This window comes from Bos taurus, chromosome 20, assembly GCF_002263795.3.
Source record: "Bos taurus isolate L1 Dominette 01449 registration number 42190680 breed Hereford chromosome 20, ARS-UCD2.0, whole genome shotgun sequence".
NCBI lineage: Eukaryota > Metazoa > Chordata > Mammalia > Artiodactyla > Bovidae > Bos > Bos taurus.
The window spans coordinates 17,174,724-17,191,978 of record NC_037347.1 but is presented as its reverse complement, the minus strand read 5'-3'; positions in this window follow the sequence as shown (position 1 = coordinate 17,191,978).

The following is a 17,255-nucleotide window of genomic DNA, read 5'->3' as shown; positions in this document are numbered from 1 at the left end:
GTGGGATGAGCACACCTCCATCCCTACTGAAGCCAGAGCACTGTCGCTTTTCCTGTCTTTCACATACAGGGTCTATGTAAGGTTTTGCTTGACCAAAATTCCTCTTAACATAAAAAGACAGGAATTCACTGGCATATCAAGTTACTGCTTGATATGCAGCAAGAATTATCTCGATCGTCACACTTCGTTTTTTTTCTTACAGTTTCTTGTGATATTGAGTTATTACTTCCCTATGTTTTATACTTTACCATATTTGTGCTCCCACTGCATGTCAGTACAGGCCACCTCAGCTTCCAGTGTGTGTACATGGGTAGTTATGAACCAACTGTTTGAAATTTCAAATGCTTTTTCCCAAAATATTGATAGTGTCACCCATGTAGTTAGAACCTGGGTTGGGAAGATCCCCTGGAAGAGGGCATGGCAACCCACTCCAGTATTCTTGCCTGGAGAATTCCAGTGGACACAGGAGCCTGGCAGGCTATATAGTCCCTGGGGCCGCAAAGAGTCACTGAATCGAGTAAGCCCGGCACACACAGACTCTCAAGCCAGTCCAGGCAATCCCATTTAATCATAATGTACCTGAAATAGGATCCTAGCAAATAAATTAGAACCTGGGCAACATCTATAATAAGATTCCAAAGGACAATATAATTCCACTTTCCCATCTGGAATGCAGGAAGTCCATCTCCTCTCCCTGAAGGAGGATCCAAGGCTTCTCTTTCCTCACACACTCTAAATTTTTAAAAGTAGCACAGATTTTGAAACTATCAAATGCTGACAACGATGAAGCAAAACACTCACTCTCATAGATTACTTGGGAATAAGTAGAAACAAATACTGCTGTGTTTGTCTGGATCTCCAGAGAAGTGGATGCCAAGTCTGGATATTAGAAGAAATGTTGGCATGAGAGAAAAGGGAGAGGGAGCTGAGCAAGGCTGGGCGCTGGCAGACCACAAAGCCTTCTGACCTCAGGCAAGGGAGGAAAGGTTGGAGTGAGCATTCTAAAATGTGTGTGTGTGTGTGTGTCCTAATACAGCCTATTGATTCTGTTTCTCTGGAGAACCCTAACTAACCCAAGACCTATCAATAAAGTCACAGATACAGATTTGTGAACTATAAAGTGCTAACCATGTGTTCAGCCTAAAGCACTGACCATAACATCGTCTTCAAAGTGGACCCCAGAGCAACATTCATTTATCAACTCCGCCTAGAGTAGCTTTTGAAGTGAAATTTAGAAACAACCCCCAGCCTCCAAAACAACAACCAACCAGTCAGAAGGAAAGCAAAACACACCTCTGAAAATCCTTATACAAAAGTGACTATTTTTTAAAAATATTTCAATATTCAACTCCCAAACCAACAGATTTTGAGGGTAAACAAATCAAGTGCTTCTTTGCAGAACCTCAGTTCTTTTCAGGGTCGTGGAAAGGCTCAGTTGCTTGGCCATGTCTCTTCTCACTGTGGTTATCTGAGTGCTCTGGGTTCCCATCCCCCACCCCTAGTATCATGCGATGAGTTAATAAGGAGAAAATATTACTGCACTCTCAGCTTTCATATCCCTAATAAAGCCCATATTTTAAAGCAGTTATGGAACTTCGCACAGAACCCAGGTTTAAAGGCAAATTAAATACATAAAAAACTAATCCTGACAGCAAAGTTTAGTTACCTGAGAAACAATTACTAAATTTATCTCTTCAGTCAAGAACATAAGATAAATACTTCAAAAAACTCACTATGCTTTTGCTTTCAATTTAACTTTAGGCCTTATTAAATGACACCTTTGGCAAAGAAAAAATGTACATGTATAATTTAAAGCTATCCTGATCAGAATGAGCTATAATGACTATGTAAAAAAAATTGTCTTCTTGCTACTGTAATGAAGCTTATCTTTATGTCAGTTTGAAATATTGTGGGTTACTACTCAATATCCATTCTTCCTTTCTTCCATACTAACAGAATCTTCATTTTATGCTGGGTGGCAGCACGCCTAGGCTTAAGCAATACATCAAAATTGGTACACATATTCATGGCAATCTTGGTCCCCTTTGTCAGGTACTAAGTATCCCAATTTCCTATTGCAGCTAGAAATGACCAGGGGACTGAATTATGTCTAAAAGATGTAAGAGGTGGTCAACTAGGGCCTTCTTTGAAGGCTTTGTTCTCCTAATAAAAGGGATATCTTTCCCCATTTTTCCTAATGCAGAAGTAATGGGTGGAACTGTAGCAACAAGTTCCAGATCTCGAGGCAACAAGAAAGAGTATGAACAGCAACCACACTGAAGGTGGCAAAGGAGACAGTTAGGTCAGTTCTTGAGATTAGAGAGGCAGGATTAGATTAGGCACCTCAGAAACAGCCTGCTGCTGCTGCTGCTAAGTCACATCAGTCGTGTCCAACTCCGTGCGACCCCCTAGACGGCAGCCCACCAGGCTCCCCCGTTCCTGGGATTCTCCAGGCAAGAACACTGGAGTGGCTTGCCATTTCCTTCTCCAATGCATGAAAGTGAAAAGTGAAAGGGAAGTCGCTCAGTCGTGTCCGACTCTTAACGACCCCACTGCACTGATGACCCACTCCAGTACTCTTGTCTGGAAAATCCCATGGATGGAGGAGCCTGGTAGGCTGCAGAAACAGCCTAGCAATGCTATTTAGGCAATAAAATAGAGAATCGGTGAAAAATAAATAGGAATTCCAAGATGCCTTGAGAATCCAGGTAAGGCTATGGAGCAGAGCCATACTCTACCTCACACATGTTTGATAACTGTAAACTGGGATAACTTTTTTGGAGAGCAATGTAATAATATTTATCAGGATTTTAAATGTGCAGATCTTTAATTTTTAATTGCTTTATTTTTAAACAATTTTTAAATGTTACTTTTAAAACTTTTTTTAACTTTTAACTGTTCCACTTACAGTTATTACAAAATATTGGCTATATTCTCCATGGTGTACAATACATCCTTGAGCCTGTCTTACACCCGTTGGTGTGTATTAATACCTCTAACTCCCCACCCCTATACTGCTCTTCCCCTCCCCACTGGAAACCACTAATTTGTTCTCTGTATCTGTGATTCTGCCTCTTTTCTGTTACATGCAGTAGCTTGTTGTATTTTTTAGGTAACACATGTAAGTGACATAATACAGTACTATTTGTCTTTCTCTGACTTATTTCACTTAGCATAATGTCCTCTAAATCCCTCCATGTTGCTGCAAATACAAAATTTCATTCTTTTTTATGTTGGAGTAGTATTCCATTGTGTGTGTGTATGTGTGTGTGTACAACATCTTTTTTATCCATCCATCTGTGGATGGACACTTAGGTTGCTTCCATATCTTGGCTATTGTAAATAATCCTGTTATGAACATTGTGGTACATGTATCTTTTCAAAATAGTGTTTTGAGGTTTTTTTGGATGTACACCCAGGAGTGGAATTGCTGGGTCATTGCTGGTAGCTCTATTTTTAAATTTTTGAGAAACCTCCATAGTATTTTCCACAGTGGCTGTACCAGTTTACATTCTCACCAGCAGTGCACAAGGGTTCCCTTTTCTCCACATCCTCACCAACACTTGCTATTTGCATCTTTTTTGATGATAGCCATTCTGACAGGTGTGAGGTGATATCTCACCTTTGTGGTTTTGATTTGCTTCTCCCTGATGATTAATAATGTTGAGCATCTTTTCATGTGCCTGTTGGCCATCTGCATTTCCTCTGTGGAAAAAAGTCTATTCAGTTCTTCTGCCCTTTTTAAAATTGGGTTATTTGATTTTTTTTTATATTGAGGTATATGAGTAGTTTATATATGTTAGATATCAATCCTTTATTGGTCACATCATTTGCAAATATTTTCTCCTATTCAGTAGATTGTCTTTTCATTTTGCCAATTATTTCCTTTGCTATAAAATGCACAGATCCTTTAAACTAGCAATTTCACTACTGGGAAATTATCCTACAGAAAAACACAGGTGCAAAAAGATATATGCACAAGGTTATTTATTGCAGCATTGTCTAAATAGCAAAATAAAATTGGAAGCAACCTAAATATGAAATTGGGAAAATAAAATATATACAATTCTTACAATGAAATGCTGTGCAGCTGTTCAACAAAGAATGAAGTAGAATACATGTAATGATATGGAAAGATGCCCAGGAGACATTCTCAAGGAAAAAAAAAAAAAAAGGAGTACTTATAATCCCATTTTTGTGAGAAAAATAAACTAACATAAGTTTCAAATTCTACATGCAAGCATTAGCCTGGTGTTGCTGTTCAGTTGTTAAGTCATGTCTTTGTGACCCCGTGGACTGCAGCATGCCAGGCTCTTATACCCTCCTTTATCTCTCAAGAGTTTGCTCAAATTCATGTCCATTGAATCGGTGATGCTATCTATCTATCCTTTGCTGCCTCCTTCTCCTTTTTTTATACATTAGTATATACATGGGGTGGAGAAGGCGATGGCACCCCACTCCAGTACTCTTGCCTGGAAAATCCCATGGATGGAGGAGCCTGGTGGGCTGCCGTCTATGGGGTCACACAGAGTCGGACATGACTGAAGTGACTTAGCAGCAGCAGCATACATATTGGGGGGCTTCCCCCATAGCTCAGTCGGTAAATCATCTGCCTGCAGTGCAGGAGACCCAGGTTCGATTACTGGGTCGGGAAGATCCTCTGGAAAAGGAAATGGCAACCCACTCCAGTATTCTTGCTTAGAGAATTCCATGGATAGAGGTCTCAAGTGTTGGACGTGACTTAGCCACTAAACCTTCACATACATATAGGGGAAAGGTCTGAAAGAGAAGAACCAAGTAGACAAAATGGGCCCAGTTACTATGTTTTCATGCCTTTTCAACAGTTGTTGTTGATGCCACCACATTCATCAGATACAGACAATAGGGATAACTCAAGGATGAGGTTCAGCATGGGTGACAAGCAGACAGAAATCTGCAGATTTAAAGCAGCTCCAAGACTATAAGCCTTCCAGACAAGAACACAAGTGCATGCCAGAGAAGCATAATAAAGAGGGAGAAAAGGGAGAAACCAACAGATTCAAAGTCATTATCAAGCTAAAGAAAAGGTTCAGGCAATGTGGTCAATCTATGGAAGACAAGGAAGATGTATGTAGAAGGTATGGAGGATAGGGACATTGTGCGTGGAGGAGAAGAGAAGCAGCTCCAAGTTGGAGTCCCTGGAGCTGGAACAGGTCTGAATGATAAAAAAGTCCGAGGAAGACACATGCTTGTGGTTGGCTGGAGAGGCCAATAGATTATGATGTCAAAATCCTCCTTCAGATGCATCCACTTTCAAACCTGAGGATTGTTCCCAGTTCAGTCCCCAGTTCCCATTCATTACTACCAGTTCATTCCATTTCTATCAGCTTTTTTTTGTTTTAACCTGAATTTCTCTCCTTTGCTGCAAAACACTACATTCTTATTTGTTTCCCTGGCCTCTGCTCCTAAACAAGCATATAGTTTCATTTTAAGATTTCCAAGGGACTTTATTGCTAAAAATTTCAGAGGGTAACAAAATAACAAATGCTAGTGATCTTTATTGTTATATCTATGGTACAAGCCTATTCCACCTCTACGGTGATGGTGTTGGACTTAGCACATCTCTCTTACACCTTGAGTATGAGCTCAGCCGCTAGATGTCGACTCATCCTTCTATTGCTCCTTTCTCTATTTTAGTTCCCTTGGTTTCAGCTTTAGTACTAACACTAGTGAGGAGTATTAACTTGTAGGTAGACACATTACATTTCAGAGCCTGCTCTCTCCCACCTGTCTCTCCCACCTCAGTGTCTTCTTGATTCACTCAAAACCATCTTCTAACAAAGATCATTGAAGTTGAGAAAAGGACGGTGAATCACCAAAGAGAATGAAGATGTTTTGGAGAATAAAAACAGGCTGAACACAAAAGTGATTCTGGAAGTCAGTGGACAGCAGTGGTGAGTGTAAGTGGATGATGTTGCCATGAAATCAAGGTGAAGGGTCAGAGGTGGTGGTCACAGTGTGGCAGAGAAATAAACCCTTCTCCATCACTGGTGGAATATGAAAGGGAATGACCTCAAACGATGAGGCTTTGAGGGAGATGACCTAAAAAATTCAGGAAACATGTGTATACATTGGAGTTTTTCATTGCAATACACATTAACCAACTCTTGGTGGGTTTATTTAGAAGGGCCTCAGCAGCTAGACACTTTCCTTGGTTTACAATGCCAACACCAAATACACGGGGCACCATTACTGGACACCACCAGAAACAACGGTCAAGGATACAACCCCACATTTAGAACGACTGCCTCCATCTCTGGACACTGGATTCACCACTACCAACACTGGTTCCGGGGAAATGGATTCCTTGTGGTCTCACTTCTGTGCATCTCTAGCTTGCAATGCCAAGATTAATGCAGGTACATCTAGTAAGAACCTGGAACATATGCCCATGCCGTGGACTCACAGGAGGTTGGGAAGGTACCATTCAGGCTTTTTAGCTTCTCTAGTGGAAGCTGGCCAAAAAGTTAAAAAACATAATCCATGCCAAGGATCCAAGAGAGTGTGTGGAAGTGTTGAATACATCAGACAATTGGTTTACATGTACAAAGGAGTTCCATAGGCTTGAGTGAAAGAGAATCAGGCCTTCTGACCTAGGAGAGGTGAGGGGTTGAGCTGGAGATAGGGAGAGAGGTAACAGAGAAATAATTTTTTCTAAGAACATTATTAGAGGATTAATTTTCCTGATTAAAGAAAATAAATGTTCACTATGAGTAAAAGTGTTAAAAACAGAAAAATTCAAAGCAGCATTTAAAAACGATCCTCCAGCTTCATATTACTATTTTCACTACTTTTTATATCTTTTTCTAGTATATATTCATACTTTTTCTATGAATATATAGATTATACTCTACATAAGATTCTTACTTTGTTTTTTCACAATATCTCTTAAATTATGATTTTTAAGATTATTAAAATTCAATCCTTTGGATACATCATCATTTTTTGGCATACACAGATTTTTTACCTTAAACTCCTAGAAGTGAAATAAATGGGTTAGAAAAACATGAATATTGACACATATTGCCTTGTTGCAAAAATAATATGCATTTCCAGTCATGAAATGTTGAATATTTCACTTCTCTGAACCTTCACCAATACTATGCATAATCCATTTTTTTAAATTTATAAGTAAAAAGTTATCCCATTTTTATTTTGAATTTTTTATTATAAATGAGATTTTCCATCTTTTTACACATTTATATTTATTTATATTATGTATTAGAAGATGCTTGCTCCTAGGAAGGAAAGCTATAACAGACCTAGACAACATATTAAAAAAGCAGAGACATCACGTTGCTGACAAAGGTCTGTGTAGTCAAAGCTTTGGTTTTTCCAGTAGTCATGTATGGATGTGAGACTTGGACCATAAAGAAGGTTGAGCATTAAAGAATTGTTGCTTTCTGCATGTTGATGTATGGCAAAACCAATACAATATTGTAAAGTAAAAAAAATAATAATAATAATTTAAAATTTTTTTAAAAAGAATTGTTGCTTTCAAATTTTGGTGCTAGAGAAGACTATTGAGAGTCCCTTGGACTGCAAGGAGATCAAACCAATCAATCCCAAATGAAATCAACCCTGAATATTCATTGGCAGGATTGATGCTGAAGCTGAAGCTCCAATACTTTGGCCACCTGATGGGAAGAGCCAACTCATTAGAAAAGACCCTGATGCTGGGAAAGATTGAAGGCAAAAGGAGAAGGGTGCGGCAGGAGATGAAATGGTTAGATAGCATCACCAACTCAAAGGACATGAGTTTGAGAAAACTCCAGGAGATAGCAAAGGACAGGAGAGCCTGCTGTGCTGCAGTCCATGGGGTTGCAAAGAGTCGGACATGACTAAGCGACTGAACAACAACAACAATATTATGTATTTATATATTTCCCCTTTCTTTTTGAAGATACACTTTTCATTAATATGTAAGATTTCTTTAAGTAATAAGGACATAAATCCTTTGTCAAGTAGGTTTAAAATACTTTTTTAAGTTTTAATTTATCTTTCAAGTTTTCTCACAATATAGAAGTTTGAGATGTTTATGTAATCAAGTAAATCTTATTTATGCCGTTTATCTTTAGATTTGTGCATCACGTTTTGAAGACTAGCTTTTTTAAATAAAATTTGAATCACTGACATAAAGGAAACAACTTGTCCCTCTACCTTCCCTACATCAATAGAGACCCATTTTTTCCAATTGCTCAGGACAAAAACCATGCGGTCAAAAAAGATATCTTTTTCTTTCACCTCACACCTCTAGCCATCAGGTCTACCTCTGAAACACATTTCCAGAACCTGACTACCTCTCTCACTCAGCCACGGAGAAGCCCAGTTACCTCTCACTGGATTTTTGCCCATCAGCCTTCCAGTTTATCTCTCCACTTCCTTCCTGCCTCTCAGGCTATTCTAAACACAGAAATTTTAAAGTGAAAATAAAATTTGGGCCAAAGAACTAAACAGACATTTCTCCAAAGAAGACATACAGATGGCTAACATATGAAAAGATGCTCAACATCACTCATTATCAGAGAAATGCAAATCAAAACCACAATGAGGTACCATTTCACTCCAGTCAGAATGGCTGCGATCCAAAAGTCTACAAGCAATAAATGCTGGAGAGGGTGTGGAGAAAAGGGAACCCTCTTACACTGTTGGTGGGAATGCAAACTAGTACAGCCACTATGGAGAACAGTGTGGACATTCTTTAAAAAACTGGAAATAGAACTGCCTTGAGTGAAGTCGCTCAGTCGTGTTCAACTCTTTGCGACCCCATGGACTGTAGCCTACCAGGCTTCTCCATCCATGGGATTCTCCAGGCAAGAATACTGGAGTGGGTTACCATTTCCTTCTCCAGGGGATCTTCCTGACCCAGGGATTAAACCCAGGTCTCCCGCATTGGAGGCAGACGCTTTAACCTCTGAGCCACTTATGACCCAGCAATCCCACTGCTGGGCATACACACCGAGGAGACCAGAATTGAAAGAAACACATGTACCCCAGTGTTTATTGCAGCACTGTTTATAATAGCCAGGACATGGAAGCAACCTAGATGTCCATCAGCAGATGAATAGATAAGAAAGCTGTGGTACATATACACAATGGAGTATTACTCAGCCATTAAAAAGAATACATTTGAATCAGTTCTAATGAGGTGGATGAAACTGGAGCCTATTATACAGAGTGAAGTAAGCCGGAAAGAAAAACACCAATACAGTATACTAACACATATACATGGAATTTAGAGAGATGGTAATGATAACCCTACATGCGAGACAGCAAAAGAGACACAGATGTATAGAACAGTCTTTTGGACTCTGTGGGAGAGGGTGAGGGTGGGATGATTTGGGGGAATGTCATGGAAACATGTATAATATAAGAAACGAATCGCCAGTCCAGGTTCGATGCAGGATACAGGATGCTTGGGGCTGGTGCACTGGGATGACCTGGAGGGATGGTGTGGGGAGAGGGGTGAGAGGTGGGTTCAGGATGGGGAACACATGTACACCCGTGGTGGATTCATGTTGGTATGGCAGAACCAATACAATATTGTAAAGTAATTACCCTCCAATTAAATAAATTTAAATTTTAAAAAAAGAAAAGAAAATTATACGAATCCTCCTCTTAAACCCTCCAGTGGGTCCCCATCCTGTTTAGAGTAAAAGCCAGAGTCATCTCAGTGAAATATAAAACCCCAGAGGATCTGACGCCAGCTCCTCCTCTGTCCCCTGGGCCACATGTCCCATCAGACTCTGCCTCTGTCATCTGCACTAGGCACACTGACCTCCATGATATTCCTCAAACGTGCTAAACACGTGCATGCCTCAGGACTTTTACACCACCTGTGTCTTCTGCCAGGAATATTCCTGCCTCAAATACCCAAATGCCTCACTTGCTCTCTCCATTCAGATCGTCTGTTCAAGCACCACTCTAGCAAAGGCCTTGTCTGATCACCCTGTTTCAAATAGCACCTTGCCATCACTGCCATCATTGTTATTCACTCACTAAGTCATGTCCAACTCATTTCAACCCTATGGACTGCATCATGCCAGGCTTCCGTGTCCTTCACTGTCTCCTGGAGTTTGCTCAAACTCATGTCCATTGAGTCAATAATGCCATCCAACCATCTCATTCTCTGTCACCCCTTTCTCCTCCCACCTTCAATCTTTCCCAGCATCAGGGTCTTTTCCACTGAGTCGGCTCCTCGCATCAGGTGGCCAAAGTACTGGGGCTTCAGCTTCAGCATCAGTCCTTCCAATGAATATTCAGGATGGATTTCCTTAAGGATTGACTGGCTTGATCTCCTTGCAGTCCAAGGGACTCTCCAGAATCTTCTCCAGCACCACGATTTGAAAGCATCAATGCTTTGGTGCTCAGCCTTCCTTATGGTCCAACTCTCAACTCGCCAGGACTCTATCCTACTTCATATTTCACAATATCATGCATTATCACCAGACCCATGCATGTGTCATGTGTCTTTCTATTCCTCCTAGAATGAAAACTCTTTAAAAACAGGGGATTTATTTTGTTTCCTGCTGTATCCTCCGCACCTAGAATGGTGCTGGACACTTAGCAGATACTCTGTAAATATTTGTAATAAAGGTAAGTAAATATTTGTCTTAGGTCAGGTTCTTAAAGCAGATCCCAAGCAAGGATAAGTGTGCAAATTATTCGCTATAGAAGTGACACAGGAGTGAGTGAAGCAGGGAAGTTCCCAGCTTCAGCCTAACCCAATGGGGAGCTCTCAATTGCACAGTTCCAGCTCAGAGTGAAGGTCTCTCAGAGGCAAGAGAGCTGAGCTTTGTTCTCTCTAATCAGTCAGTCATGGGCCACCCAGGGGTTGTAAACTGTCAGGCATTCTTGCCTCTCAGCTCTTGTAGCTCAAGAGAAAGCCTCTCAAGAAGAAAACAAATATTAGCCACTAGCAGCAAAGCTCTGGAAAGCGTGAAAGAAATTCAAGGGCATCTGAACAGGGAGTCAACAGTATCCATTATAATAATGAATGAAAGAATGCATGAATGAGTGAATAAATAAATAAATGGACAGATGAATGGGTGAATGTAGAAATAAGATGTTAAAATATTTGTGATTTTGACAGTGGAAAATGTTGAACTATTGAAAGGTGGATATGAAAGTATCCATTTGATAACAGATGCTAATCTATACCTTCCTGATCAGTGTGACTATACTGGACATAGCTCCCCCCTGTATCTTTGCTACAAAAGGAGGTTGGAACTTCCTGATACTGGACCACCTGCTAGTTCTACTGCAATTCCACACAGGATGGAAAAGGATGGAACAACTAGAAGAACATACGCATGGGCAGTACTGCTCAAATTTTCAACCACATACATTGTCAATGAGAGACCGATTTGGATGAGAGGCTTTCAGGGAACATTCAGCTTCATAAGGAGAACCTTTTTATTTGAAAGAAGAAGAATGTATAGAAATACAGAGCTTTCTTCAAATTCTAGCATGCCCCCTTAAGAAAGCATATCAGAATGTTTCAGAACAAACACATATAATTTACAAATACCCCTTGAAGACTTTAGCAATGCACCCTACCCTTACCATCAGGGCTGACAAGCTTCTTCTTTAAAATTCTAATCCCCTGGAAATAACCAGATCTTAGATATTCTGATTCACAAAATTTTACAGGTTTTGAAAGTAAAAGTCACTCAGTCGTGTCCGACTCTTTGAGACCCCATGGACTCTGCAGTCCATGGAATTCTCCAGGCCAGAATACTGGAGTGGGTAGCCTATCCCTTCTCCACGGGATCTTCCCCCAGGAATCAAACCAGTGTCTCCTGCATTGCAGGAAGATTCTTTACCAACTGAGCTATGAGGGAAGTCGACTGAGTGACTTTCACTTTGGGCTTCCCTGGTGGCTCAGCTGGTATAGAATCTGCCTGCAATGAAGGGGACCTGGGTTCGATTCCTGGGTCAGGAAGATCCCCTGGAGAAGGGAACGGCTACACACTCCAGAATTCTGGCCTGGAGAATTCCATTGACTGTATAGTCCATAGGGTCACAAACAGTCGGACACAACTGAGCGACTTTCACTGCAGGTCCTGAGCATCCATAATTTTCAAAGCTTCCCAGAATATACTGGTGCATAGGCAGGTTTAAGGAATTGGGCTAGTCTTCCAACCAGTCCTACCAATAAAATAATAAAAGAATCTCTCCCTTTTCCTACTAAACAATGACTCTGAAAGAAGGAGAGGATTTCCCTCAACACTTAAAAAAGTGATACACTAAAGGCATATACACCCTCCTTACAGATTCAATAATTGCTAACACTTGGCATTTTGCCTATTTGCTTTATTTACAAATATCCATGCACGCACTATGTAGATAGATCAATACATATACATATATGTTGCTGGACCACTTGAATTAAGTTGCAAACAACATGACCATTCACTCCTGACTATTTCAGCCTGCCTCTTCTAAAAATTAGAATCTTCTCCTAAATGACCACAATAACAGTATTATACTATATCTGTCTGGTCCAATTAGGAGAGAGAAACCACATGAAGGGGACGTTTAAAATCAAGAGCTGTAAAGCTACAACAGGAGAGTAACTGTGAAGATGTAAAGGAACTCTACAGACTACTCTGGAGCTGAAAGAGAATACCCAAGAGGGGACACACTTGGGAAAGTGGTTCAGACCTCCCTGGAGAACGTATGGTTGAAGTGAACAGATGACGAAGAAGTCATCTATCCATCTGACCAACTGGATAACTGGAGTCAAAACAAAACACAGCATTCAGAAACCAGGAAGAGAAGCCCCTTCCTCCTGTAGTCTTCCTCCTGTGCTCTCTACTGGGGTAATATTGAAGGTCATACTTTTGTAAAGGACAAATGCTTGAGGAGTCCAGCCTGGTATTGCAGAGCAGCTACTGAAGGGTGAGTTTGGTCTGAAGTAATAAATTGATAATTTGCATATATACACACACACAATAAAATTAACAACAATTCCCTGATATTGTCCAATCTCAGACCATATTTGAATTTCTCCAATCATCCCAAAGATATATTGTATTTTTTTTCTTTTTAATGGGGATCTAATCAAGGTTATATTTGACTATTACGTCCTTTCAGTCTCTTCTGATTTAGAGCACTCCCTTACACCCTTTTTATTTTAAAGGCATTGAGCTTTAGAAAAAATCAAACCAATTGTTTTACAGATTGGGTCATAGTCTAGATTTGTCTGATTGTTTCTTCCTGGTGTTTTTTAATTTGTTTCTGTCCCCTAAATTTATCATAAACTGTAAGTTATCTCTATAGGTTTGATTAGGTTCAGATGAAACACATCTGAAAGCATAATTCATGAATGGCTGTGTTTCTTATATTGCATTGTTTCAGGGACATATATCATTGGTTTCCCACTATAAGAACATGAAATTAGATCACTTAGTCAAGCTAATGATGGCCAGATATCTGCTCTAAAAGCATGGTTTTCCCTTTGCAACCAGCACAAAATCTGTGGGGAGTTACTTTTATATTTTTGAAAATGTCCTCTTCCCCAATAACTTTTCACTTCTTGGTTTCAGTGCCCAATTTGTCATTAAGAATTTGTAAAATGGAGATTATTCTAATTTGATCTTTCTTGCTATAATTTTTAGCTGGCATTCTTCTGTAAAAAAAAGGAGCTTTCCTTCATCAACTGGAAATAACTACACTTTCTCAAAAAAAAAAAAAAACAGGAAGAAATTCAAGATTCCCTAATTTTCAGAGTAAAGGAAAGAGTTATGATTGGAGGAGGAGGAGAATATTTTGGAGCAAGAGTACAGGGATGGGTAGGCAGGTCTGAGGATGACAGGAAAGCCTTGGTTCCTGCAAGACCCATGAGAGAGGGGATGCTAGGAGGTTGGAGAGAAACCAAGATAAGCCATCAGTTTTGCAGTTGTTTAATTTACAACCAATACTGAATGACCAAGTAACTGTTTAATCTCTCTGCCCATTTTTTAATCAAGTTTTCTGTTCTTGTTGTTGAGTTGTAGAGGCATATTTTTAAACCACACCTATCTTGCAAGTTATTATGAGATCTAAAAAATTCACATATGCATATCACATTAACCATCACATAGTAAGCTCCCCCCAAATATTACTTGTTCTCAAGGCTGTTATATTAAATAATATATGTAAAACTGCTTTAAGAACTAAAAAGTGCTATGCAAATATGAGTTAATACTACAAATCTGTATGCAAAATATTTAAATATTTTTCTCAAGTTCTTCGCTTTTAAATACATAAACCTTTTTATCGGGGCTTTATTCTATATTTTAGCTGTAATCCCTTTTTTCCATTTTATTTCAAGTTTTATCAAAAAAAGAGCAACCAAAATAGAATGAGTAAAAGAGTAGAAACAATAGCTAATTTCACTAAAGCAGAGTCAGGGTAGGATCTACTTGAAAAAAATAAAATGCAAAGAAAGCTCCAACAGATTACACTATTGAAAAATCCTGGGAGAGCCAGAGCTGCTGTTCCTTCAGAGAATGTGAGTGATATTGAAAGATTAATAACGTTTGGATAACATTAATTACAGTGATGTTATAAACTCCAGTATTCCAGTTGCCATAACAACCTGCTATATGTTGGTTTTCTAATGACATTTCGAACAAGCTCCGAAGTGAACTGCATCACTTCAGAACTTTGATTGCTGTCACTCAGTCAGTTTCAAATTGCATTGTTTTGTTCTTAAAGAATCAGAATATGTCAGTCTTCAAAAATATACTCAAAATTATGGAGAGGAAATGATACACATTCCTATACCATTATAGAGTACTCAGGAAGAAGTAACATATTTTGTTTTTTCATACAAAATTAACAGATTTCTTCATAGGGGATTTAAAAAATCACAGAAGGAAAGGGGAGAGTGTGCTTCAGACTCTCAGGAGATGTCGTTCCCTCAGGGAATTACTAGACAATAAAACTCTTCCTCTCCGTTCTCTCTTTTCCTTTTACCTCCCTTCTTCTTCCTTCTGATGAAGTTTTAGAACTGGTGATGCTAATCAAGGTGGATGCTACATCCTGAAGTAAGAGAGCTGTGGTTATCGCCTTCACGTGGATTTCTGATCTCTCTTCCCTCTACTGACCAAACCATGCCTTTCTTTGCAGGCACTGCCCAGGGTATATAATGAAAGATTACTTGCCACAGGCATGTATTATATTGCGTTTTAATATTCCCAAGAGAGTATGTTAACCACATATTGTGTCACTGACAAGAAGGAAAGCTTCATTGTAACAGATGTGTTTCTAAGATCTTGCTCAGTCCATAGCCTACTCTGTTCCGGCTGTGTGTGGGCACCCCTCCCCACCACCCCCTCCCCATCACCTACCCACAAATAAGAATCATTGATTACATCAGAGGTGAGCAACAGAACCAACTCGTCCATAAACAAGTGGGATGGAAAATCAGCCTCCTCTCTCCCTCTCTTTCCCTCTCTCTCATTCTCTCTCTCTCACTCATTTAGCCCTCTCTTCCTCTCTACAAGTTGAGCTCAGTTTCAAACTGACTGTTTGCCATAGTGTTTACAGCAGAAACATGGTGTTTGGAGGCAGAACCCTGTGCTATGGACTCTGAAGAGGGGGAGCGTGCCCCCACTGTCCTCCCATCCCCACCACAGTCCCAGCAGCATCTCTGTGTGAGCTAAGTCACTCCAGTCATGTCCGACTCTCTGCTACCCTGTGGACTGTAGCCCGCCAGGCTCCTCTGTCCACGGGATTCTCCAGACAAGGATACTGGAGTGGGTTGCCATGCCCTCCTCCCGGGGCTCTTCCCGACCCAGGGATCAAATCCACATCTCTTAAGTCTCCTGCATTGGCAGGCGGGTTCTTTACCACTAGCACCACCTGGGAAGGCATTTCAGTACTCTGCATTTCAGGCAGTGGAGGTGGCATTGTTCCATGTAAAGTGCACCAGAATGCTCTGTAAATGCTCATCTCAGTGTAATGCCCTCTTAGGTAAGCCTAGGTCTGCCCCTGGCCAGGTGTACCACTGGTGCACTTTCAACACTCTCTCCCCTCCTTTTTCCTCTATTCTTAGAACTCCCTCTACCCCACCTGAATATCCAAGGGTTTCCATCCTGCCCTCCCCTAAGCTCCCACTGTAGCCGACTCCTCAGAGCCTTGCTAGGGACCAGAAAAGTGAGTTAATCAATCCAACCCAGGCTTCTGCTGTGGCAGGTCCACTACAGGACAAGAGTCATGATTCAGAAAGCAGGTGGCAGGGAAAGATGTGATGGAAATAATGATAGCAACGGGAATTAACAAAGGTCACATGCATTCAGCTCAATCCTCATCCAAGATGAAGCAGGTATGCTGACCCTCCTCTCCTGTAAGTCTTTTCTGGGTACTCCTTTTAACCTGATTTCACTGGAACATATGTGAACAGATAGTAAAAGCAGACCATGCCTGAGTCACTTACTTGCCATCCTTCTCACCCTAGTCTCTGTCTGCAGACACTGGCTGTGTGAGTTTTATCTGTGAACTCCCTTGGTGTTTGTGTGTGTGTGTGTGTGTGTGTGTTTTAATTTCTACTGAATTTTATTTCAACAAAACAGGTCAACAAAACTTTGAATTTGAAAATATTCTAGTCCAGCCCAGTTCTGCCGGTTAGGGGTCCCTGACAGAAGATAAGATGGAGGGAGGTAGATAAGGAGGTAGGGAATTCATGCCTCTGGCTCCTTCTCTGCAGGGAGGCCTTGCAGTCACCTCTGTGATTCTCACCTTCCAGCTTCCAGTCACTGGTCCCTTTGGAGCTCAGGAGCTTTAACTGAATCGAGTGGTACTGCACTGTCCTTTGCTGTGTGTGTTAGTCATTCATTCGTGTCCAACTCTGCCACCCATGGACTGTAGCCCACCTGGCCCCTCTGTCCACAGAATTCTCCAGGCAAGAATACTGGAAAGGGTGGCCATTCACTTCTCCAGGGAATCTTCCCAACCCAGGTATCAAACCCGTGTCTCCTGCGTTGCAGGCAGATGAGCCACCTGGGAAGCCCACGCTGTTCATAACGGATTCCTTGTACACTGCCCACACCTTTGCAAGTAGTCACATTGGTCTAGTGTAAGCTGTCTGTCTGTCTTCTGCTGGGATCCTAAGTGATGTGGTCCCTCCTGTCTCTTCTTCTTGCCTAGAATGGCCTTGAACCTGATCCTACCTTCCCCACCCCAAGGATGGTTTACCCTAAACTACACTCACATAACCCCAAGATTCA